Source organism: Hylobates moloch, unplaced genomic scaffold (genome assembly GCF_009828535.3).
Source record: "Hylobates moloch isolate HMO894 unplaced genomic scaffold, HMol_V3 SCAFFOLD_1, whole genome shotgun sequence".
Classification (NCBI taxonomy): domain Eukaryota; kingdom Metazoa; phylum Chordata; class Mammalia; order Primates; family Hylobatidae; genus Hylobates; species Hylobates moloch.
In genome coordinates this window covers 214711889-214737719 of record NW_026652276.1, presented here as the reverse complement: position 1 = coordinate 214737719, position 25831 = coordinate 214711889, and the positions used below count along the sequence as shown (strand labels likewise).

The window sequence follows — 25831 nt, the reverse complement described above, 5'->3', positions numbered from 1 at the left end:
GGAAAAGAGTTCTGCTACTGAAGGGAAAGTGGTAAGTGCCAGTGGGTTGTGACACACTCAAGCTATTATCAGCAGCCTGGATAGCTTCCAAGGGAACTAATATAATGATAGAAGGAACATCTGGGCTGAAGAAATTGAAACCTGAATAAATTGAACTGAGGGTAGTGCCTCTTAGGTGCTAAGAGATGAAATAGCCTAGTAACTAAAGTTCAAAATCAGGAAAATAGGTAACTTAATTTTGAGATTTCACAAATGCTGAAAATAAAGTACGAACTCCAAATAGAAGAATAAGGTTCTTCTGGGCTCACTAAGGAGGCCAGGTAGCTTCCATGTTACTAGGACAGTCGCCAAGGGGCTAGTCGGCCAGTGGCTTTCTGAAGGAATTCACCACTTAAACCAGGAGAGAGACACTTAACTCTATGACTCATCTAGACCGTAAAGATGAAAATATCACCCAAATTACTGATGTCTCCTGAATGTACATGAAAAAGTATCTTCAAAGAAACAGTTTGGCAGTTCTTCAAAAAGGTAAATATAGAGTTACCATATGACCCACGATTCTACTGCTAGGTATATTCCCGAGAGATGAAACACATCCACACAAAGATCTGTGCACAAATGTTCATAGCAACACTATTCATAATAACCAAGAAGTGGAAGAAACCCAAATGTCCATGAACTGATAATAGACAAACTGTGGTATATACATACAATGGAATATTATTCATCCATAAGAAGTAATGTAGTGATCCATGCTACAATGTGACTGAACCTTGAAAACATGCTAACTGAAAGAGGCATATGCAAAAGGCCATATATTTTATGATTCCACTTATGTAAAATGTTCAGAACAGACTAATCTATAGAAACAGAAAGCCAGATTAGTTTTTGCCAGGTACGGGGGACAGGGAAGATGGGGAGTAATAGGGGAGTAATAGCTAACTGGTACTGAGTTCCTTTTGGGGTGATACAAATCTTCTAATATTGATTTTGGTAATGGTTGCACAGCTCCATGAATATACTAAAAACCAATGAATTGTACATTTGAAATAGTCGAATTGATGAATTGTATTCTATATGAATTATATCTCAATAAAGCTGTTTTTAAAAAGAAAAAAAAAAAAGTTATTTTTCCAACTAGGGATAAAGAACACGAGAAGCATCACAGAGGATTCAAAGCTGATTACAGTAATTGGAAAGTGTACCAAAAAAGCCCAAACCACTTAGTAGCAAAAATATGAACTAGATATATGAGGAGAAGCTCAAGGTCCTTGAACCTACCTCTTCAATCAGTTCTCACTGTATCAGGACTGCATATGGAGGGAAAGACCCACCAAATGTAAGGGGGACATTTTTATTGTTCTTAGAAGGGTAATGTAAGGCCAAAAGTCCTCTTGGAGTTGCATATTTGAGACTCACAGTTCAAAAGTTATGTGAGGTACCTGATAAATACAGTCAAGATTAACTTTATCCAGCTGTTTTAGGGCATTTTATTTATTTATTTATTTATTTATTTATTTATTTATTTATTTATTTATTTATTTATTTATTTTGTGACAGAGTCTCCCTCTGCCCCCAGATTGGAGTGCAGAGGCACGATCTCGGCTCACTGCAGCCTCCGCTTCCTGGTACCAGAGATGCTCCTGCCTCAGCCTCCCGAGTAGCTGGGATTACAGGCATGCACCACCACACCTCGCTAATTTTTGTATTTTTAGTAGAGACGGGTTTCACCATGTTGGCCAGGCTTGTCTAAAATTCCTGACCTCAGGTGATCCGTCTGCCTTGGCCTCCCAAAGTGTCAGGGTTACAGGTGCGAGCCACCGCACCTGGCCTTGTTTTACGGCATTTAAAATGATGAAACAGTGTGAGCTGTTTAATCTGAGTTGAAACAAATGTGAAAGCTCATCAAGTCTGAAAGGAACATACAAACCAAAAGAGCCAAACAGAATGGTGGCAGATCCCCCAAATCAGGATCCTCACCATGGGGTCTGTGAACTGCCTGACGCCATGAGTAAACTGCCTGGGTCTGGGCATGCAAGCGTTAGTCCACAGTCCACAGCTGTCATCAGATTCTCACACGTAGCTGTAGCCTCCCAAACTTCCCTGATCTCGTATTAATATAGTCAAGATTAACAGAGTACTATTGCCTCTATTAATATCTCTTCAAATCACCAGAATTAAAAGTATTGATGAAGATAAAAGGAGTTGAAAGTGCTCCCTGTTCACTCTGCCCTTTCAAGATTCTGAGGCTTCATTTTTACTAATGTCTTCATTTGCTAATTGGATACATTGAGCTTGCTTTTCTAGTAATTGGCTTATTTTCACAGGTAACGAAAATGGGTGGGGTTACGAGGAGAATGGCAAAAAAAAGCAAAGGCGATTGTCCACGTGCATCTTCCTTTCCTCACTAGGGTCTTGCTGATGTTCTGAAGGTAAGGAGAGCAGCCTGGGAGGATAACTCACCATTTGGTTCTCTCTATACTAATGAGCCTCCAAAGCCACCTAGAATAGACAACCTACCATTGACTATTCTATTATTTGGTACCTTTTCTTGAAGAACTATAAATGTGTGCTATTTTTATACACTTTTTCAGAACATTAAAATTGTCTCCATTTTTACAGTGCCATTTCCATTTTGGGATAAAAATGCATATTTCACAATAGCTCCACTTAAGGCTTCAACATAGCATAGTGATTTAGATTTTTGTTCATTGTGAACAATTTTCTTCTACAACAGGTTTTTTTATATTCCATATTTTTCAAAAATGAAAATGCCTTAGTTGTAATCACCTTCTATGGACAATGTAAAAAGCACTTTTTAGGGTTTTTTTTGGAGATAGAGTCTCACTCTGTTACCCAGGCTGGAGTGCAGTGGTGTGATCTCAGCTCATTGCAGCCTCAACCTTCCGGGCTCAAGCAATCCTCCCACTTCAGCCTTCTGAGTAGCTGGGTCTACAGGTGCATGCCACACCACTCGACTAATTTTTCAATTTTTGGTAGAGACGAGGTCTCACTACATTGCTCAGCCTGGTCTCGAACTCCTGGGCTCAAGCAATCCTCTCACCTTGGCCTCCCGAAGTGCTGAGATTACAGGTGTGAGCCATCACATCTGGCCATTTTAGGGCATTTTAAATGATGAAACAATGTGAACTGTTTAATCAGAGTAGAAGCAAATGTGAAAGCTCATCAATTCTGAAAGGAACATACAAACCAAAAGAGGGCCAAACAGAATGGTGGCAGAGCCCCCAAATCAGGATCCTCACTGTGGGGTCTGTGAACTGCCTGATGCCACGAGTAAAACTGCCTGGGTCTGCGCATACACGTGTTTGCCCATGGTCAACAGCTGTCATCAGATTCTCAAAGGTACCTGTAGCCCCCTAAACTTCCCTAAACCACAAAACTCCCTTCAACAGAGTCTCATCTGCATGTGAAAAACAATGTTCAATGATGTTTCCACACCCTTTAGACGTAAGAGTAAAAGTGAGAACTGTAGAGGTTAGAGCTACAAATGTTTGATTTCCAAATCTTAGGCAGCATTTTCATTTATAAAGGTTAAACATCTAAAGGAACCTGATCTGTTTTCAATAACATAGTTTGTGGTGGGAAGACCATGGGTCAATAGCTCTGGATTCTAATCCTGGTTTTGCCATCACCCCCCTGCTCAACGTGGAGCAAGACACTTAAGTTTTCAGTGCCCTAGTTTACAACTGTGCAAAGTCGTTTTCACACCAAGAATTTATATTACTAATTTGCTCTCATGGAGATTTTGTTTTGAAATATTTTTACTAACCAAACTGTGCTTATTAAACGGTAATTGATTTCTTCTTTAAGAAAATTAATCCAAGTTTCTATAACTGCCAAAAGAACTTCTGATTAGTTCTTCTTCCACTCATTTGTTCAACCATCCAACCAACAAATATTAAAGTTCCTACCATGTGTGAAGTCCTATTCATGAGCGCTATGGACACAGAACTAAATTAGGCAGACCCAGCCCCCATTTCTATGGAGCATACAATACATGCTACACTTTGAGTTGATACAACTCCAACCCAAATATAAATAAATTGATTCATAGTTTTGTGGCCATATCATGCATGCATTCATATTCATAAATAACACTAAAAATAACTTGTAAACCCTATCACCAATTTCTCAGACTTCTAGGGGTTGGGTAGCCTGAACAGGCAGCTGCTGAATGAGATCAGCTGCCAGCTTCCTCTTAGTTCTAAAATGTGAAGATTCCACCATTCTCAGTGGAAAAGAGTGGATCCATTGTTCAATATCAGTCCCTAATATCCAGCTGTAATAAAAATGGTATTCCAGTGATTAAAACCTTCCACATCCCCCCAATCTACATAAATGTCTTCTTTCACTAAAACCTAATTACATCTACAACTAAAGTAGATATTTGTAATGACAATTCAATCGATGTAATGTACATCTCCTTCCATGCTTCAGAGAGTTGAGTTTAAATGCCTTTTTTTGATTACCAGTTATTTTCTAAGTGAGTTTAATGCTTGTGAAAGCATTTGGGACCACATGCCTGAGAATGAATGTTCTCTGTTTATTTGACAAGCAGGTTCCAGAGAGCCCCCAGCTGCATGCAGCGTGAAACTCTACCTGAAAATCTCAATCTGGAAAGGTTTCATGGAACTGAAGAATATTTCAGTCACATGTTGCCTTCAGGTACTGGCTAGTTGTAAATCTTAAATAGAAGGACAACCTAGCTCTAGTAACAGGAGATGAATTATATGAAGAATTTGCCTAATTATTTCAAATGAAATGCATGTGGTCACCCACAAAATACAAATTGGGTGAAATAATGTTAACATGTGAACTTGTGATAGCAGCAAATTACTTCCACATATTTCCAGCTAGTTGTCTAAGTTCTATCACTTTGATGCAACTCGAGGTGTTATGGTCATCACCCCCACAGCTCCAGGAAATGGAAGCATGATTTTCCATGATTTGTTTCAGCCTACTCAGTGCTTAGCAACATGTAAGTGCCCCCAGTGGGTTGGACAGAGACTCATTAGCAGCTTAAAGCTTCAGGACTATTAAGCAATCTCAGGTGAAGAATCTCTGAGACTTTTCCAGTGAAAATCAATTCATCAGATTCCTTTCCTGTCTACATCTTATTGCATGCTCTATTGCTCCTAAAAATCCTTGTTTCTCCTCCAGCTGGGGGAAGCACAGTTCACTCAGCAACCACTGATTCATTGACCATATTGCATACTGTGAAGTAGGCTGACTTATTTCTGCTGGGAAGATCAGGTTCTGCTAGTTATGTGCTCATTATTTACGAGGCTGGAAGCAGCTTCTGACTCCCTTAGGAGCTGCCTAACACTACTGGCGTCAGGTTTGTTACATGAGAATATATATTTCATCTAATTATGTGGTCAACAGGTTGAAGATCTCCCTATCCAGAAAGAGGGGCAAGTCCTTGGATACTTTAAAACATATGATCAATATGTTGACTACATCTAAGATGGAGAGTTAGAAAGTCAGTATAATATGGCTGTGATGGTTAAAATACACACCTTGTATATAAAGTTTATCACTACTTTTAACAACAGTGTATTCTTAGAAACGAAATTGAACAGAGAAAGTCCTTCCCCATCATACCCTGCAGGTGACACCAAAATAACAATTTCCCTTTGAAATGGATAGACAGGTTGATTAGTAAACCTGCAATTATTATAACAGTAACACAACCTTATAACCAAATGCAGTCACTGAGGTAGATATACAGTCATCGAAGTAGACAAAAAATATACCTAAGATCAGCAATAGGCCTAGAATCCACAGCTTTCAAATCCTCACCCAGTCTTCTTTCCAATACATCATACTGCTTTTATTCTACCATCAAATGGTAATCCTATATCACTAGTGTGAAACTATAGTCAGAAGCTTGCTGGAAATCAGCAACTGCACAAGTCATCGAAACCAAAATATATGCCCTTTGGTCCTGGGGGAGGAGAGGGAGTAGTGGCATAGAACTCAAGAAACATCAGCAAAATGCAAAGTCGCACTAAATGGAGAGCTTCTGTGTGGCTGTAATCTTTTCCTCAAGTATTTTCTGGAGACTTGTGTTCTAGAACTTTTTAGATAAAGAATAAACTAAGGCTTTCATCACATTTCTGGAATAGATGGTGGTCCAGAAAATGCTCTGGCCCCTAGTTTTCCTTTCGTCCTTCCTTTCTCGCTTTATAGGGCATGGTGAAGAATTCGAACTTTACCCTGACGAAGTGCCATAATCTACCCTGTGTTTTAACAGGATCACTCTGGCTACCGTGTGAAAACCAGACTATATGGCAAGAAAAGTAGTAAAAAGTGTCTGATAGGAGACATTGCAAAATAATGGAGATGAGACATTGTGGTGGCCTGATTCAGAGGGGCAGCAGTAGAGACAGTGTAGGGTATCAAGTTTGTTTTATGAAAATACATATATTTCATGTATTATATGGTGAAAGACCTGAAGATCTTGCTATCTAGAAAAAGTCAGATTCTCCATACAGCCTGAAGGTAGGGCACACAAGGTTTGTTGAGGGCCTATTGCATGTGGGGTATAAAAGAAAGAGAAGTGTTTCCCGGTGTGGTGGCTCACGCCTGTAATCCCAGCACTTTGGGAGGCCGAGGCAGGTGGATCACCTGAGGTCAGGAGTTCGAGACTAGCCTAGCCAACTTGGTGAAACCCCGTCTCTACTAAAAACATAAAAATTGGCTGGGCATGGTGGCGGGCACCTGTAATCCCAGCTACTCGGGAGGCTGAGGCAGGAGAATTGCTTGAACCTGGGAGGTGGAGGTTGCAATGAGCCAAGATCACACTACTGTACTCTCCAGCCTGGGTGACAGACCGAGACTCTGTCTCAAAAAAAAAAAAAAAAAAAAAAAAAAAAAAAGAGAAGTGTTGAGCATGACATAAAGAGCTTTTGTCTGAGCAAATAGGAGGGTGAGGCATTTACTGAGATGACCAAGACAGTAGGAGGAGTAGTTTGGGGAAAAAAAATTTGATGAGTTTTGTTTTGGACAAGAGGAGTTTAAGATGCTGATTAGACATCTAAGTGGAGACATGAAGTGGGCAGTGGATATATGAACTGAGAGTTGAGAGGAGAGATTGGCACTGCAATAAAAGTTTAGATGCTTATTTAAAGCTATAAGACTAGGGAGTGGATCTGATGGAATAGAGGAGTGGAGAGGTCTAAAACTCAGCCCTGAGATACTCCAATTAAGAGGTAGAGAAGATGAGTAGGGGCCAGCAAAGGAAAAGCAACAGCATGTAAAGCAGAAGAACCAACCAAGAACCCAGCAAGTGCAGTGTTTAGAAGCTTATGAACCTTATTCAAGCTCCCTTTCCTCTAGAAAATTCCCTACATATATATAAGCACAGGGAAGAAGTATCTAGATTGCTACCTGTGTGACCTTGAATAAGTTATTTAACCTCTACTAGTGCTACGGATTGAACTGGGTCTCCCCATCCTCACAAATTCATATGTTGAAACTCAAACCCCCAATACGGAGGTGGGGTATCTGGGAGTTAATTAGGTTTACGTAAGATCATGAGGATGGAGCCCTCATAACAGGATGAGTGCCCTTATGAGAAGAAACAGCAGGGAGCTTGCTCTTGCTCTCTCCCTGCACCCTATGTGAAGACATAGCAAGGAGGAGGCCGTCTGTAAGCCAGCAAGAGCCTCTGCCAGAACTCGACCACACTGACATCCTGATCTTGGACTTCCAGCCTCCAGAACTGTCTGTTGTTTAAGTCACCCAGTCTACAGTATTTTATTATAGCAGGTCAAAGTGACTAAGACAGTAAGCCTGTCTCTTTAACTACAAAGCACTACCACCTATATGTTGAGGGATTAAATGATTTAACCCATAAAAAGTGCTTTGTATAAGTACTTGACACAGCCTGGGCAATATAGGGAGACCCCACCACACACACACACACACACACACACACACACACACACACACACACACAAAATTAGCCTATTGTGGTGGTGCATGCTTCTGGTGCCAGCTACTTGGGAGGCTGAGGCGGGAGGATCACTTCAGCCCAGGAGGTGGAGGCTGCAGTGAGCTATAATCCTGCCACTGCACTCCATCTTTGGCAACAGGGCGAGACACTGACTCAAAAAAAAAAAAAAAAAAGTACCTTACAGAAAATGCTCAATAAATATTGCTTATCATTATTGTTGTTATTCATGAATCTTTTATGCCTAAAGCACTTTGCATCTACAGACTGATCATTTGGAATTTACTTAAAACCTTGAAGAATAGTTGTAACTACTTCTCTGTTTATATCTTATATTGATAACTAAAGTATAAGTAATCTGAATTCAGAAACTGGTTCAACTTCCTTATGTTTTCCACAATTCTAGCACAATACTCTGAGCATAGCAGATGCTGAACATACAATAGTGGACTAATACATTCTGACTTCTCTGTTTGCCTGGATGATTAGGAGGAAATATTTAATATGAGATACTTAAACCATGTCTTCTAATAGCCAGGATGGTGAAATCATCACTGTTGGATCTTACATGGCCTTTTGTTAGATGGAGGAGAAGGGGCAAACAATTGAATAAAGGTCAGTAAAATGTAACGTGACACAAAGTGCAGACCTCCTATGTGGCCTTAAGCCTGAGGAAAAATGCTTCTCTTGATCTGGAGTTCCAAACTTCTCAGGTACTGAATATGCTTTGAGAGTTTTCCTCACATTTCTGGAACAGATGCTGGTCTGGAAAACTCTTTGACACCTGTTTTGTGATATTCTAAATTATGTTCTGGGCCCTGCCTTAACCCTGGATCCACCAACATGCATAGTTTTTGGGTGGCATATCCAGTCTCCTTTCTCAGAGAAGGATCCACAGCATCCAGCAGGGTGGACTCTGAAACCATGTTTTCTGTCTCATGGCTTTGCCTTTGCTCTAGGTGATGTGCACAGTATCAGCAGACCCCTGGCCAAAGTGAGAGACCTGGGGCTTGGGAGTTAGTGATAACTGGGTCTTCTAATGACTGGGTCTACATAATGACCCAGAGAGAAGATTCGCAGATGACTCCTGCCGAGGCCCCCAGTGCTGCCCTGGTTTTTGTCCTTCCAAAGGGTTAGATTCTATGAGACATTCTAGTGTCCTCCAAAATGTACCTCTTTTGCTTAAAAGTTCTACTTTTTTGTATTGGTTTATTTTATTTACCAAATAGAACCCTTTACCGATATATTTGGTATATTGCAAAGAAGTTGAAGTATGAAGTAAGAATATTTTTTAAAGTTTCTAAAGTAAAACCAAGAAAATAAAACATGTGCCCATTTCTGGCCAGGCACGGTGGCTCACGCCTGTAATCCCAGCACTTTGGGAGGCCAAGGCGGGCGGATCATGAGGTCGGGACATCAAGACCATCCTGGCTACGGTGAAACCCCATCTCTACTGAAAATACAAAATATTAGCCAGGCGTGGTGGCAGGTACCTGTAGTCCCAGCTACTCGGGAGGCTGAGGCAGGAGAATGGCATGAACCCGGGAGGCGGAGCTTGCAGTGAGCCGAGATCGCACCACTGCACTCCAGCCTGGGCAACAGAACGAGACTCTGTCTCAAAAACAAACAAACAAACAAAAAAACATGTGCCCATTTCTGTCTTCCATCTCTTCCTCTGGCCTCAGTTTGGTGACTGGAAATAATGGCATATAATGGCATTCTTGGGGGCTGATGATGAAAGAAGCCAGGCAATTTAGAGAATGTTAAGTATATGCTTAGTGAAAAAGGAGGGAATATGTAGTAGTTTTTGTCCAAGTCACCTCACTTCCTCCTTGTCTTTTCACTCTATCCCTATATTACACAGTCATCAAAAGATAAAACTCTTAAGTTATGATACAGTATAGTAAATCAGACACACATGGGAAGAACAAAAAATCAATTAAAAAAATTTCTCAATTCTATGGAAGTGTCAAAGAAAATGAGTATTGAAAATACTCAGATTTGATCAAATGCCTATATTTTTTTATATTTAAAAGGGGACATCACAACTGGCAACTGAAAAATTAATAGTGCTTTAATTCTAGAAATTACCCATGTAGGCAAATAGACCCGAAGAACATAATTTTCAGGTATTATTCCAATGGCAGGGGCACTTGGGCTGATAAATAGAAGTTCCTTTTTCCAGACACCTTTTGCTATGAGGCAGTAATCTGTAAGATGGGTAAGTAAAGCTGGGGATATATTAACTGGTGATTTAACTTGGTGAAGTTAGCCCTATGGAAACTAAACTCATGGCCTTGGTCTCATGCAAACCATGCTCTAATTAACTACAATACACTATTCTGTGGTCATGTAGCTGCAGATATCTTCTGGAGGGCCTGAAACGGCACAGCTGTTAGGAATAAAAACCAGCAGCCAAGCAGTTAATTGCATTTGGGAAAGCAAAATAAATTTTTTAATGGCTTCTTTTTTTAAACTTTAGCCTGAGTGCAGCTGTGATTCTTGAACAGCTTGTTCTGAACCACATGGCCTTCCAGCCTCCCAATCTTCCCACTATGTTCCATGCTCAACTGGCTTTCAACAGCCTTCCCGAAGCAACTCCTCAGCATACTAAACTTGGGATTCTGTAACACCAAGTAACACTTTTCTCTCTTTAATGGGATAATTTAGCCTTCTGACTTTCACAGCAGATGCATTTAAGACTCAGTGATGTCATTTAATCACAGACTCTGAAGAAATCTGAAAGCATCATTATGACTAGCCTGGACTGTCAGCTCCCTGATGGAGCTCACCAGCAATGCCACACACAAGAAGAACGGACCCCAGAGAGGAAGAAAGGCCTGTGCTCCATCCCCTGAATACTGATGTCCAGGGTGCTCCATATATCACCTAGTTAAATGGAGATAAACTTAGAAGGGCCAAGACCAAGGGTCCAAATTAGAAGGCAAATGAATGATCAGGTCAATAGACCTACTGAATAATTATTAAGGTGTATTTTCTCAATTAGAGTGATCAGATCAAGATATCAAAGATGCATTTTTCTGTCCTCTTAATGAACTCTTGAAGTCTTAACTACAAGAGTTCAATAACTGCTATGCACTATTACAAGCATTTCTACTTGGCCTTTGCCTAGTAAGAGATGATGATAAAGAAAAAAAAATATGAGCAAAGGAGAAGCCTATATGTTAATCAAATGATAAAGCACTTTTAAAAATTAAGTGGCATTTTTTATTGATTAGAATTAACATAATTAGTAATATTATCATTGAAAATGGAAAAATAGTTAAAACAGATGTTTTTAAACTAATGATTCCTATTCTTTAAGAACAGAAGTATGGGGGTATGAGGAATATAACATATTACATGCATAGGTTGTCCCAAGAAAGCAAACCAAACCACATAAAAAATAAACATGCATTTCATCTACTGTATAAAACTTTCTCTTCATGCCATCAACTAAGGGCCTGTGCAATTAAATTGTATGAAAGAGTCTGGCAAAGTTTGAAAGCATCACAGCCCCAAATCTGTACTACCTCCTGTTACTGAGAACATGTATCTCTGGTATATTGTACATAAAGTAAGAAAGAACTGATCTATCTTTGTGAGTCTGTCAAAGTCTAAACCTTCTTCCTTTCCAAATCATCTACAGTTTTTAAAACTACCAACAAGCAATGATCCCACACAGTAACTCTCCACACAGCTTACTGAATACACACTTTCTTACACTACCTAAATGTAACAGAGTTCAAGAGAATATAGACGGATGAGTAATTCTGCATGGCAAGGGATATGAACATTCTGGCCCTCTGCCACTAGGTATCATATTAAATTCATTGTTCATAAAAGCAGTTATGTCCTAAGGGAACCACAAATAGGATGATAGCTAGGCCATGACTTGATATCATGATGTTACACACAGCAGTGCTTCATATGTAAGCATCAAAATCCATATGGGTATGAGATTATGATCTACTCTTTCAACAACCAACCCCTGATCCCAGGACATGTCCAACTAGAGCTCGCCTTGGCAACACAGGCAACAATGAAACTTAAGGATGCTATGAAGACATCTTCATATACTTAGGTCCCCTGTGACAGAGAAGGGACTAAAAAAGTAAAGTTTTCAAGGGATGCAAAGCAAAGTTTTCAAGGGATACTGTGAACTTATATTCACAGTAGCGGATATAAGTTATAAAAGGTTCCTTAAAAAATAATGTATTAATGCTACCATTTATCAGGCATTATATGAATTGCTATATAGATTTTATTACCAATCTTCAAAATACTCTCATTTTCCCCATTTTAAAGATGAGGCACAGTGATGTTAAGTAACTTGTGCAAAGTCACTAGGCAAATAAATGGCATAGCTGAGATTCAGACCCCAGTCTGTCTTGACATTTGGGTATTCCCACTCTGACACCCTGCTTTCCAATGGCCTGGGCAAGTGACCATACAGAATCCACCAGTGGGTGGTCCTGAAGCCAGAGGGAAGGTCTATGGAGACTTTCTATACACGCCTCACAATACCATTTGCCTTTGCTATTGTGCCTCTCTCTCCACATGCATAGCATAATTGTAGTTATGTACCCAGGTCCGAGGAACATTTAATCTAAGGTGACAGTCATTCCTGGCATTCATTTAACCAGATTTTTATCTACAAAAGGATGTGTTTCAGGGGACCTATTAGAGTGTGATTTGCTCCAGGCTCCACTCCTACTACGAATGACTGTGAAGAAGGCTCCCATGTCAGGCTCATTTTTTGCCCTTATTTGAAACTTATCCTTTGACAGCTTTCAGCCTGCCTGATCTGAGTTTCATCTGTTCAAGCAGATTATTGCAAAAGAGACTCCTTGCCTAGTAAAATCAACATGCAGGGAGCATCAGATAATTTCTAATTGAATTTTGCCTCACTTTGATTAATGTTAATGCCCTCAAGGCCCCAAGGATGGGTACATTTGTGTGATTTGAAATAATCCAAGAACTTTATAAAACCAAGGAGGAATACTTGCTTATTTGTAAGCCTAGAGCCCCAAGTATCTAGCTAGTCTGGATCCCTGAATGACTGCATGCCCTCAGAGGTTACATTTATTTTAGTAAACCTATGGATATGGATAAATATAACATTTCCTAATGTAGCACTTTGATAAATAACTACCAATGTCTGGATTTTTTACTTTCTCTGAGCTAAGGAAGCCAATATGGTCTTAACAAAAGCTTCAAAGATACTAGTCGCAGACAATACTGCAACCCAAGTAGCAGTGACACTTGACAGCCTTTTGACACTGACCCCACTTGGTTGTATTCATCTCACAAAACGATTCATATGGGCTAGGATTACAAAGAAATGATTATTAAAATTAGAAGCCACAAAGTAATAATTAAAATTAGAAGAGATTGGTTCTGACATAATAAAAGCTTTTTTTGTGTTATCACTGATTATGCGGCAGGTCTGGAAGTACACATTATTTGTGTTTTGCAGCTGGTGAAACTAAAGATAAGTTAGACAACTTGGCCAAAGGCATTAAGAGTTGTAAGTCCAGAACACAATTGGGAGTTGAGGCTCTGAGCCCCCTACCACTCCAGTGATCATGACTACTCACTGCTGAGCCTCTCATGGGAGACTCACAGAGGTGAAGAAGGCCCAGTGCAAGGCAGACTCTCTGGAGACATATCAATCTCTCCCATGAGCTTTAAGTATGTGGGCAGCTGGGCTTTGAGGACTGCAATCATCTAGAATTACTTAGCCCTGACACTGACAGAATTATTAAGTTTTAGGATTGTACAGGGCCTCTGCATTCACTGCCATTCCAATTCTTGCACTCTGCAAACAAAGAAACAAACCCAGAGACTAACTGATTATTTTCAAGGAAACACAACTAGTAAGTGGTGGAGCCAGATTCCAAACTCAGGTCTACAAAATCCAGGCCCACTGTTCTTTTAATGGCACCTCAGTGTGGACAAACCATCTTTAGATTTTATAGCCTACAGAAAGCCAGTTTATTTTTTATGGTGACTCCAGGAACCCCAAGAGATCTGGTCTGATCTTGAGTTTCATGGCCACCCCAGGGTGTGAAGAAATGGACGAGAAAACCCAGAATGGCCTTCAAAAGTTTTCTACTTCCAAAAGCCTTCTTCACAAATGGTTTTGAATTCAACACTTAGAAGGGAATTTTGTTTCTTGATACTTTTTATTTCCATTATATAGAAAGACATAATATCCAAGAGTCAGCATTTTCTTTCAGAACCAAAGTTGTTGGCAGGAACACAGACAGCATATTCTACTCCTGTTGGGGTTGCTGACTCACTGGCCAGTGCCTCTTGCTTCCGAAGGCTAATAAAAGGTTATCTACCCAGTTTTGTGATGTCATAGTGGAGTCACTATGAAGCGCAACGTATCACAAAAGGGATCTTTAAAGGGTCAAATACTCACTTAGCATTTCAAGAGATAAAAACTCACAATTCTTCATTTGAAAAATACCAACATGCTAACAGGGGTGTGGCAGCCATGGAGGTGCCCCCTTTAGATCTCCCTCCAAGAGAATCCGCTTTGGGGAGCAGAGCTGTTGGTTGGTCTACAGGCACCACCTGTTTGGAACCTCATGGAGTTCCTGCCCTTCCCCCAGGTTGCTCCTAGCCAGTGACTAAGCATGACAGGCCAACCTGAACTGGGCCACTCCTGCCCAATGTGGGATTCTTTATGACACTGTAACGCTCTAGAATGAAAAAAACACATCTCTCCCAGGAATCATTTGTACAAATAATAATTCCTGTAGACTCCTAGTGAATTTGGGAAAGTTATTAAGTCCAAGCAAGATCCCGTCTCTATCAATATAAAAAGGCAGTTAAAAAAAATAGTGCAAGAATCAGGCTGTTGAATGACAAGCTCTTAACACAGTTTTTGAGCTCCCAAATCTAACACATCTCTGAAGCTGCTAATATCATTAATTTTCTGGATTTACAAAAACAAAACAAAAAGCCTCGTATTAACTTGGTAATACTTTCAAAAAACGCTAAACGTATGGCTTTTTTTTTTTTTTTTTAGATTCTTCAAAAGCAATTACAGGAAGAAAGTTATTTCAAATACAAAGATAATGAACGGTTTTTTTGGAAAGCATATTAATTATGCTTACTAAAGCATTTAGGGCACTACTTCATGACTAGAAATGAAAACATAGTTAGTCGTAAAAAACTATTAGTGACCAATGGCTTGTCAAGCAAAATCCCTCCAGCATCTATCCCCTGCTCTTCCAACTCCTCAGAACACGCTGCTTTGATCTCCAGCACACCATCAAGATGTGTCCAGAGCTTGTTCCTTCCGGTGGGTACGCAGTCTCCCTGACTTCAAGAATGGAGCCGCCAACCTTCGCCGTGAGTGTTACAGCTCTTACAGATGGCAGGGACCCAAAGAGCCAGCAGCAGCATTGCCTCTTCACAATAAATCTTGCTGCTGCTGGCTGGAGTGGCCAGCTTTTATTCCATTATTTGTCCCCGCCCATGTCCTGCTGATTGGTCCATTTTACAGAGAGCTGATTGGTCCATTTTACAGTGTGCTGATTGGTCCATTTTCCAGGCTGCTGATTGGTCCATTTAACAAACCTCTAGCTAGCTACAGAGCGCCGATTGGTGCATTTTTACAGAGCACTGATTGGTGTGTTTTACAAACCCCTAGATAGCCACAGAGCGCCGATTGGTGCGTTTTTACAGAGCACTGATTGGTGCATTTTACAAACCTCTAGCTAGCTACAGAAAATTTCTCCAAGTCAGTGAGCTGACTCAGCAAGTCCCACCTCTCAAGGATAAGTCCTCTGACCTAAATATCAAGAACTCAATAATTGAAACTCAATAATTGAAATTTCCAAAATGATCCAAAGGCCTAGTTGAAGTAAGAAAAGTTTCAAGGAACAGAGCTTCTGTGATATTTGAAGTGTTCCTTCTTTCCACCTTATTGTGTTTCATAGTATCATAAATCCATACTTCTCAACACTGCGGCAAAAATAAGAGTTAGTAGTATTGAGAAAGCCATTAAAAAAACCCTCATTTTTATAGACAGGGGCATTAAATACATAGCATTTAAACCTCTCTCACTTATACAACGAAGATGGCAAGTAGATATAAATTTTACAGTATCAGAAAGCAAAACCCTGTGGCCTACCAAAACAAAATTACCTTTCCAATATAACTTTGCAATGACATTTAAACTCCAAAGGTAATTTTTTATCCAAGGTACTCACTGATGTATAAATGATACTCACCAAGGTGAATCAATAGATTTTGTTTGATTGCTTCATCATCCCTCCATTATCTCAAATCTTCTAAGGCCACAGGAGAGATGATAAGGATGTTTGAGGACTGCTTATTTGAAGATACAGAGAAGGCCAAATCATATCTATTAAAGGAATGGAGCCTGACCATGAAATCCTAATTAACACTGTAACAATTTACTTAAAAGTCTCTGATGCAGCCCATGTGAGGCTAAATCAGAAGGGAAACAGTGTTAGCATTTTAGTAGAATTGAATTAAAAGAAAAATGACATAACAGAGACCACATTATAGACTAATAAGGGATTAGATAAAACAATTATTGCTTGAGTATTGTTTCTTCTGTGTGATAGAATGAAGAGGACGCAGCTCTGCAACTTTGGTTAGATGATGCTAACTTTCTGAATGAGTAATGGTGGGACACAGTCAGTGGTCACAACCTTCTGACCTATCTGCATCTTAGAATAGTACAGAAGTCTTTGTTTTTTGAGACAGAGTCTCACTCTCTCGCCCAGGCTGGAGTGCAGTGGTGTGATCACAGCTCACTGCAACCTCCACCTCCTGGGCCCAAGCCATCCTCCCGCCTCAACCTTCCCAGTAGCTGGGACTGAAGGCACACGCCAAGCCTGGCTAATTTTTTTATATTTGTAGAGACAGTCTCCTTATGTTGTGTAGGCTGGTCTCAAACTCCTGGACTCAAGTGATCCTCCTGCCTCTCTCCTTGTCTTGGATTATAGGTGTGACCCACCATGCCCAACCCGAGAAGTCTTAAATGAGATAATATCTCAGACTGAGTCCTGTTCAAAGTTAATAACAGATTCATGAGGAACTTGGTTTACATTTTTCTTTTCTCACTAATTACCCCCTAAGATAAGCATCAAGAGATGGAGTAGGATGGATGGCAACTTGGGCCCAAACTCTTAATATTTTGGACCTTTCCTTTGTCTTAATCATGGCACAGTCCTGGTTAAAATGTAAATATTCTTGGGAGAATGCCTGTAATTCTCAATCAAGTATATTTTTATAAACCTTTCAGAGACATTTTTTTAAAAAATGGAAGATAGAGAATGAATGTTACTAGATATCTAGGCTTCAGTTAGCACAGAGATGCAGAGAGGATGTAATCCCAGAAAGCACAGACTATTACCTGGGTAAAGTATGCACCAAGACAAACTTCATAACAACTCATGATAATAATCATTCATATATACTAGCTATACACCAGAGACTTTTCTAATAACTTTACATGTATTAACAAGCTTAATCCTTACAACAACCTTATAAAAGGTGGTACTGATTATTATCATCCCCATATATCACATGAGGAAACCAAAGTACAGAAAGGTTTAGCGACTTGCTCAAGGTCACAAAGCTAATTAGTGACTGGGTCAGAATTTGAACCCAGACAGTCTGCATTCCCAACTATCTGCTGCCATATCGCATCTATATTACTCATCCACTTTCTACTACAATTCCAAATCAGTGCATCCTCATTCCACCCATAATTGTAACACTGTCCTGTTCCTTAGAATAAATGCACTAAGAATGTGAAAGCCCTTTTCAGCTCTAGAGTAGCAACTTCTCCATAACCCTCTGCAGGAAATATTTTTCTATACATTGTGGTCTAAGAGGTGTTCCTCGGATTGTCTGAATCAGACCTGGATATAGAATTCAGTAATAACATTTCCTGATAATTTCTTCTGAAAATGTCTAATACAATCACATTTAATTGATATATACATATTCTCTCTCTCTCTCTCTCACTAAGTACAGGCCTAGAAGAAAGTATACACGATCTTTACTCTCAAGAGAAGTTCTGATAAATACCATGCTCAAAGAATTCTGCTTGACAGGCAACAAGAATCATTAAAGTTCCTGGTAAAACTCACCATTTTAAATCTATAATCTTAGCAGACTAAATATAAAAAATCAACAACAAAATATATTTATAAAATAATGTTTAAAAACATAAATTAATTCTCTTGGCCCTCAAATGGTCCTGTATTTAGAACAAATTTAAAGCTCCTGCTCCTTTTTGTTTTCATTTTTGTTACTTTTCAGAAGGCTAAATGAACCTTCTTGTTACAGGACAGCTTTGTTTAGTATTTTTAATATGGCAGTGAATTACAGATAAGTATTCTTAGATACCATGCAATTAGGAGGACATCAGTAAAGCAGGGAACAAATTCATGGCCCATAACATGCAATACAGAAACATACAGAATCATACTTTGTTAAGATCATCCATTTGAAGACCCAAAGCAATAGGTTTTTGTACTTCATCCAAATTATTTGGCATATGAATAGGCTTACTCTAGGCCAAATGTTAGCTTTTGAACACTTGATAACTCTTAAAAAATAATATGTTGATGATTTAAGAGGGTACAAATCAAACATGAATTGAATTTTTCATAAATTACCCATGATCTAAAAAATTAGACAGAAGAGTAAATGACTCATGTCCACACTGACAATGGATCCTAATCCATCATTCACATTCTAGAGTCCTTCATTCACAAGAAGGTAAATTAGCCTTCTTTGGCAGTCCCTTTTTCCACATAAAGGAATTGGGCTTGGGGCAACACGTGCTAAATGTCTGGAACAAGAGACAAGATGTTCAATTAACTCCTGAAAGATGACTGAATAAATTAATATAGAACCAAAACTAACATACAAACCATGTCATTTCAGTTGGCAGGATCAGAAAAGGAGAGAGTAGCCTTTAAGGAGGATGCTGCATTGTTGCTTTATTTTGCAACAACATAAAGACCATACCATTTGTATTCATAGAACCGATGGGTGGAATTAGAAAATAGACTCGTGACAATTAATAAAGAGATGGTGGAAAAAGAAACTGAAAAACTCAGTATCTTTAAGTTGCTAACCTATTCTTTAAAATCATGCTTCCAACTTGAAGTCCCCACTTGCTTTAGCTTTCTCGCCCAGCTAGAAATAGATATCCACCTTATTTTGCTTTAAGAGTGCTTTTTATCTACAGAATGCCCAATAATGTCCAATAAACCCTAAGTCTATTAAGACTATAAGTAAAAGGAAGATAGATGCAATTCCTTTTAGATAACTGATGATGTGGTTTTCTTCTAGCATCAAGCCTAATCTTATATCTCCTAGAAATCCTTTCCTGAAGTGAAGAAAAGTAGAGAACATCAAAGTTCAATTCTTCTAATGTAGACAGAAGAACATCCCACATGGTCTACAAGCCATGACTTTCTTCACTGAAAGTGCGAAATCAGTCCTACTGTCTCTTAGGATGCACAATAGAAAAGTGAATGAAGGCTTAGGGATACCCTACAGGAGACATGGATAGGGAAAAAATCTTGTATATTTTCTTAGACATTTTGATGCTTTAACTGTGCCACAGTTCTCCCTATGTACTTAATACAGAGAAAAACTATAGGGAGAATATCTCCCAGATAGCCTTAGCGTAGTTATAGACATGCCTGCTGAGGCACCTGTTACACATTTGGCAGATAAAACTAATTTATCCTCTTGCCTAACTTTATTAAAGACAATAAACTAAAAGACAAGAATATATAAACAGAGCTACATTGTGTATCCAGATTAAGAAGGTGATGTGTTTGCACATCACCCTGTGAGACTGTCAAACTGACTGCTTAAATGAATGGCCTCACAGGCAGCTTGACGTAATTTCTCCATGCTACAAGCTGCAGATGATCCATGTACACTCTTCTAACTGAGACAAAGCCTAACACATGAAGGCTGTGCATTTCATGCATGTTGATTTCTACTCCTTTTCCCCCAAAGATTAGGCATACTACAGATTAAAGACATTAAGAAATCCTGGCACGTGGCACAACCTAGCAAAGAGTTTAGGAGGGAAATGCAATTCCTCACTTCTGACAAGAGAAACTAAGAAAAAAAAAAAATCATGTAAAGTGCTGTCTACCTTTTTGAAAAACTGCCATAATTATAGCTCCATAGCGTTAACTCTTTTTAAAATCCACAGACCTGGAGTCCCAGGGGTAAAGACAGTGCTCTATTCCACTGCCCTATATCTGGGCCACTGCTAGAGAGAATAGACTTCTGTCAGGTTAGCCATGTTTTAATCCTTATTTATTCAACTAATAAAGTGGTGGGGGAGGGGCGGGGGAGCAAGCTGGGTGGAGGATTAAGAGTCTTTAGGGAAAAATAATCATAAACTTTGAATTGACAATGTGAATTATCCATAAGTCTCAGTGATTCTTGAAATTATTCCCGAGATGAGCTTCATACAGCCCATTTAGTTCACCTAAAAACATCCAATGCACTAAACCCAATGGAAATATGAATTCAGAACTAATGTCCATAAGTTAAGGACCATATACTATAATATGCACAAATAGGGTAAGAAGTTAGGCTTGAACAAAGTAGATTGTTTAAACTGCTGTTTTCTAGAAAATCAAGTTAAATGTCTTGAACTTTCTATGCTTCACATCCATAGTCAATATGCCACTGATTATCAGTAATAAGTTGAGTTAAACGACGATGGCACAAGAATAACAGTAATAACCTCAACTGGAGTTAACATTTATTGAAAGCTTATTATGTGCTGGGCTCTGGCTAAACTAACTTTAATATATATTATCTCATCATCTTTGGTTGCATTCTTTTTTTCGACATATTTATTCAATGTCATTCTACTTCCTACTGAGGCATCTTTAAACCTTTACAAACATTAAGAGTCCACAGCTGGTAAGGAGGCTGCATTCATTTAGAAAGCAAGTGAACCATTATAGTAACATATGGAACTGGCTATTGCATACACTCTCTGCTCATGCCTGAGAATAATTCAAGAGATCAGCCTGGCTCTTTGGGGATGTTAGTGGCCTACAATCCTGTAGCCTTCCCAACTCTGCCCTGGCTGGTTAGCTCATTGGGTAGAGAATCATACAAGGTCAGGCCTTGTTTTATGGCTTAATATGCTTTCTGATCCCAGTTTATTTTGCACAGAGAATAACCAATACCACACACCATATCCTTAATCCCAGCTACGTGTTTTGAAAATCTGTATTTTTGATTATGAAGAAACCAGATGTAAGAAAGAACAGCCTAATACAAAACCAGCCATATTATTCGGATGGTGGGTATGAGGGGATTAAAACCACTACCACCATAAAATAAAACAAAACAAATCTCAAACATGTTTTCTACTGGTAGCAGACAGCAGGCTTATCTTCACAGACAATAGCAGCTATCTACTATATAATCCATTTAGACTGGAAGGGTTGTAGACCAAGCAGTGATAGTGGGTGCTGGGTAGCTTTGTGCACGAATGAGTACATAAGCGCAAGGAAAGAAATGCCAGTGCGTCCAAATATTTATATTATCAGTTCACTGCTGATATTTCTTCTTTTTTTTTTTTGAGATGGAGTCTCGCTCTGTCGCCCAGGCTGGAGTGCAGTGGCGCGATCTCGACTCACTGCAAGCTCCGCCTCCCGGGTTCACGCCATTCTCCTGCCTCAGCCTCTCCGAGTAGCTGGGACTACAGGCGCCCGCTACCACGCCCGGCTAATTTTTTGTATGTTTAGTAGAGACGGGGTTTCACCGTGGTCTCGATCTCCTGACCTCGTGATCGCCCGCCTCGGCCCCCCAAAGTGCTGGGATTACAAGCGTGAGCCACCGCGCCCAGCCCACTGCTGATATTTCAACCCCCAACATGTGAAAGTTAATTAGAACCCACAAAAAGTAACCAGATATTTTAGCAGCTTTTGAAGCTAGTATATTTTGGGTATGGTATGATCTGCTCTGATAGAGCCAGGCACTCTAAAACCTGGCTGTTCTTCACAATTGTCCAGGGAGCTCAAAAAGAAAAATAATAATAATAATAATAATAAAACAAAACCTAGCAAATACATAGATTAACAGACTCTTTTCTACACTTCCTGCACTAAAGGTTTTCTTTCAAGGGGAATTGACAGAAGGGCATTAAGTGGGTCAGGGAATGAGAATCTGTACTTTTAAAACATTCTCCAGGTAATTCTTCCTTTGGCATGTTTGGGAAGCACTGTCCTAGAGACACCAGTTATGATAACTTGGGTTGAAAAAGCTTTAATTTCAGCACATGGCTTGAGTGGGCATGTCTCTAAAATAAGAAACAAATGTACTGGGTGGCCCATAAAAGCGTATGGTTTTCAATCACAAAGGCACTGAGAGCCTTCTTATGCCCCTTAGGAGGCACTTAAAAGCTCCAGGCATGCTCTGGGATGAAAGCAATGACCTAGGGACACCTAAGGATAAAAGCAATCAGAAGGCAACATAACATTGCTTGGAGTCTTACTGAAGGCTTTGGAGTGGCTTCCCCATTGACGCTCACTGTAATTCTATGAGGTACGTATTATTCCTATGTCCATTTTACAGACTAGGACTTTCAAGCTCAGAAACATCCAGGGCTTAGCCCAAAGTCACTCAGGTAATGTCACTAGGTAGTGCTCTTAAGGGGAAAGAGTAACAGCCTAGAACTCAGGAGAATGGAATTCCAAGTCAGGCTTGCCCAGAAACTGCACAATCTTGGCAAATTACTTTAGCATTCTGAGACTCAAATGTCCTTGTTTGCAGAGCAAAACGATTGGACTAGAGAATTTCCAAGGATGCTTAAAATGTTAACATCTATGATTTCAACATGGTTTCTACCTCATGGCTTAGTTTTTAAGAAATATTATACTTTATGGTCATGTTATAATGATGTTCGGTAAAAGGGAGCATGAAAAATTTAGGTTAAGTACTACTGCAGGAATTATTCAAATTTAAGGTTTTTACACATGAGAGAATAGATGACTTTAATTAATGCACTGCAAGTTCTGTTTTAGAAAAGAGGGAAGCCTGGTAGTTTGAATTTAATGATGTGAAAGATTCTTTGTGTTCTAATGCATAAGTTGCAATGACAAGTGGCATCTTCCACTTCAGACCAGGTGTTAGACTGCTGTGTTCCTAAATATTACCAGGGCTGCAGTAACATCTCTGCAAAATGCATGCCCAGCCCAGCCTGGAATGCAGAGTACATACTAAGTAGGAAACATAAATGTGCAGAATGGCTGTATAATTGTTGAACTCGTGCCTCATATATTCACAGTTAATTTTGGCAACCGATTTCAGTTACGGGAAGGGGGAATATGAGGAGGGGGTGACTTCTCCTGTCCTTCAACTTCCCAGAAATGTATTAGAAATGACAGCCTATGATTGCTGCAGACAGTATCTAATTAACTGTCATTATAAAACACATGTCAGAGCCTGGGGCCTATGAGGGATCTGATGTCTAATTTCTTTCCAGAATAATAAGAGTCTCCTTTGAAACAAGCTGGTGAATGAATTTTGTTGTCTTATTAATCAACTGATTTCAATCTGACCCCCTGTTTCCCTCCCATACCTCATTCTTTCCTGATGCATATCCTCCCCTAACTACTTTGGAACTCATATTTTAGACAAGTGATGGATTTAAAACAACTTCTTGTCATCTTCTGCTGAGGCAATCTCAATAAAGAGTGACTGTAGCAATATGATATGGAAATGGAAGCTGTTTGTAAAAACTATTAACTCAATAATGAAACAATTATTCCTAAACAACCATGAAAATTACTTACAAGCCTTATTTTCTCTCATTTTGCCATACCACGGATTGCAATTCTATTTTCATTCCTATTAATTAGAACAAAGAATTTAATCCTTTTCTCCTTCTATTATGCAAAAACAAGCATGGTTATTAGGAAGCTATCTAGTTTCCAATTAATTTTATTTAGGAATGAGTTGCAGAGACTGAATCATTACTGATGTCCTCTAACTAGGGGGTTAAGATGAAATGGGGCCTGAATCAACATAGAAAGTAAGCAATTTCCTTCAATTCATTTTTTCATTCACAAGATGACTCATCAGCTTCTCCAAATGGATCCATGACACACTGCAACAAAGCAAGGTACATCGGCAAATGAAGCTGAAGGAAATCAGAAAAAAGCCTGTCAGTTGATAGAAAAAGAATGTATTCTCCTGTGACATGGGAGGCCTTCCATAACCTGGTGCCAACTTGCCTTTCTAGTCCTGTCTCCCATGTATACCCTCCCCAGATTCTCTATAAGTCTATGTCTTTGGCTGTGACTTCAGTTCTGCCTAGGGTTACCAAAACAACTTAGGTAAATTCCAGTTTCACTGCCTGCAGCCTCTTCTGTGAATCTTTAACTCAATCATGGGAAGTAAATCATTCCTTTTGCTGGGCTACAACATGTTCATTCATGTATGGCCACAATCCCTTCTGCTAAACTCTTAGGACCAGATATATTTCAGAATTCAAAAAGTTCAGATTTTAGAAAGGTTTTCAGGGCATTTACTATGTATTATGCAACAATACCAGGAGAGCTTAGGGTAGCACCTCATAAACAAACAAATGTATGAAAAATTATATTAAGAGGTACAAACAAAGGCTATATATAATGTGGCCTCATATGAATTCAGGCATTAGTGCTAAATGAGTCTACACATTTTAAAAATTTCATTTCTTAGAGCATTTTGGAATTTAGAATTGTGGATAATGGATTACATACACTTAGGAAGTTTCCCCAGCTAGATATGACCTCCTCAAGGTCGGGACATATACATATGTATATGTATGTTTACCCTGATGCCTGATACAATGTGTGGCTTACTATTAGCAAAAGCACACTTGCTAAATACAAATCTTATTAAGTCTGCATTGGCTAAAGCTTGCTTTCAATGTTTACAAACAAAACTACCAATAAGCTAGTAAGTGCTGTCATAAGACATCAAATTATGGTTTACAGCAACAACTGTCATGTCTTTTTTAAAGATCACAGAAGGATTAATAGGATGAGGTATAGCCTAGCATTTAAGAGCATGGGCTCTGGAATCATATGGGCCTGGGTATCAATCCAGTACTGTTAGCTGTAGGATAATGGGCAAGTTGCTTAATTTCTTGTGCCTTAGCTTCCTCACAATAAACTGGATAACACTCTAGCATCTACCTGAGAGAACTATTGTACAGGTAAAGTGGGTAATACAAGCTAAATGCTTAGCACGAGTTAAGTGATAAAATGTAATAGTTAACTAATATTATGATTATAAAATGATTATGAGAACACTTATGACGTTACTGAAATAGCTATAGGGGGATCAAAGTGACATTCCACATGTATAGACGGCTACACATGTTGATTTTGGCAAATTTATTGAAGCAATAATCTACTCTTTCCTAACACATAATTTGATTACTTTCATGATGTTTCAGCTTGGCAGAGGTGGACATTTAAAAGCAGCAGATGAGGCTAGCAAAACCGAGGCACTTGCCATAACTACACAGAAAACAATTCCGATTCAGGAAAAAGGATGGGAAATAGAATTGGAGTGTGAGGCTCCCTGTGGTGATTGCTAATAGTCTCCAAACCTGGAAGCTAATTCTCAACAAAAATTGGCTCCTTCGGATATTAAACATTCATGATAAAGGGAATAAGGAAAAAAGTTCAAAACTGTTTTAGATTTGCTTTGTTATCTAGGAAACAAGATTGACATACTGCATTTAGAGCTTTTCTTCCCTCACTAGAAATAACCAAAAGTTTCTCTCAAGTCAGTCTTTTT

The 25831-nt window shown here is 39.3% G+C and overlaps 1 protein-coding gene and 1 long non-coding RNA gene across 5 annotated transcripts in view; one reads left to right on the top strand and one right to left on the bottom strand.

Moving 5' to 3' along the window:
• EXOC4 (exocyst complex component 4) overlaps positions 1 to 25831 on the bottom strand; it is an 828468-nt gene that overhangs the window by 280896 nt on the left and 521741 nt on the right. The gene's annotated exons all lie outside the window — the stretch shown is intronic.
• Positions 14463 to 24328, top strand: LOC131381022 (uncharacterized). Its single transcript, XR_009209435.1, has 4 exons — positions 14463 to 15346; positions 20223 to 20306; positions 22427 to 22582; positions 24110 to 24328. It is a non-coding gene; the product is annotated as an uncharacterized LOC131381022 (long non-coding RNA).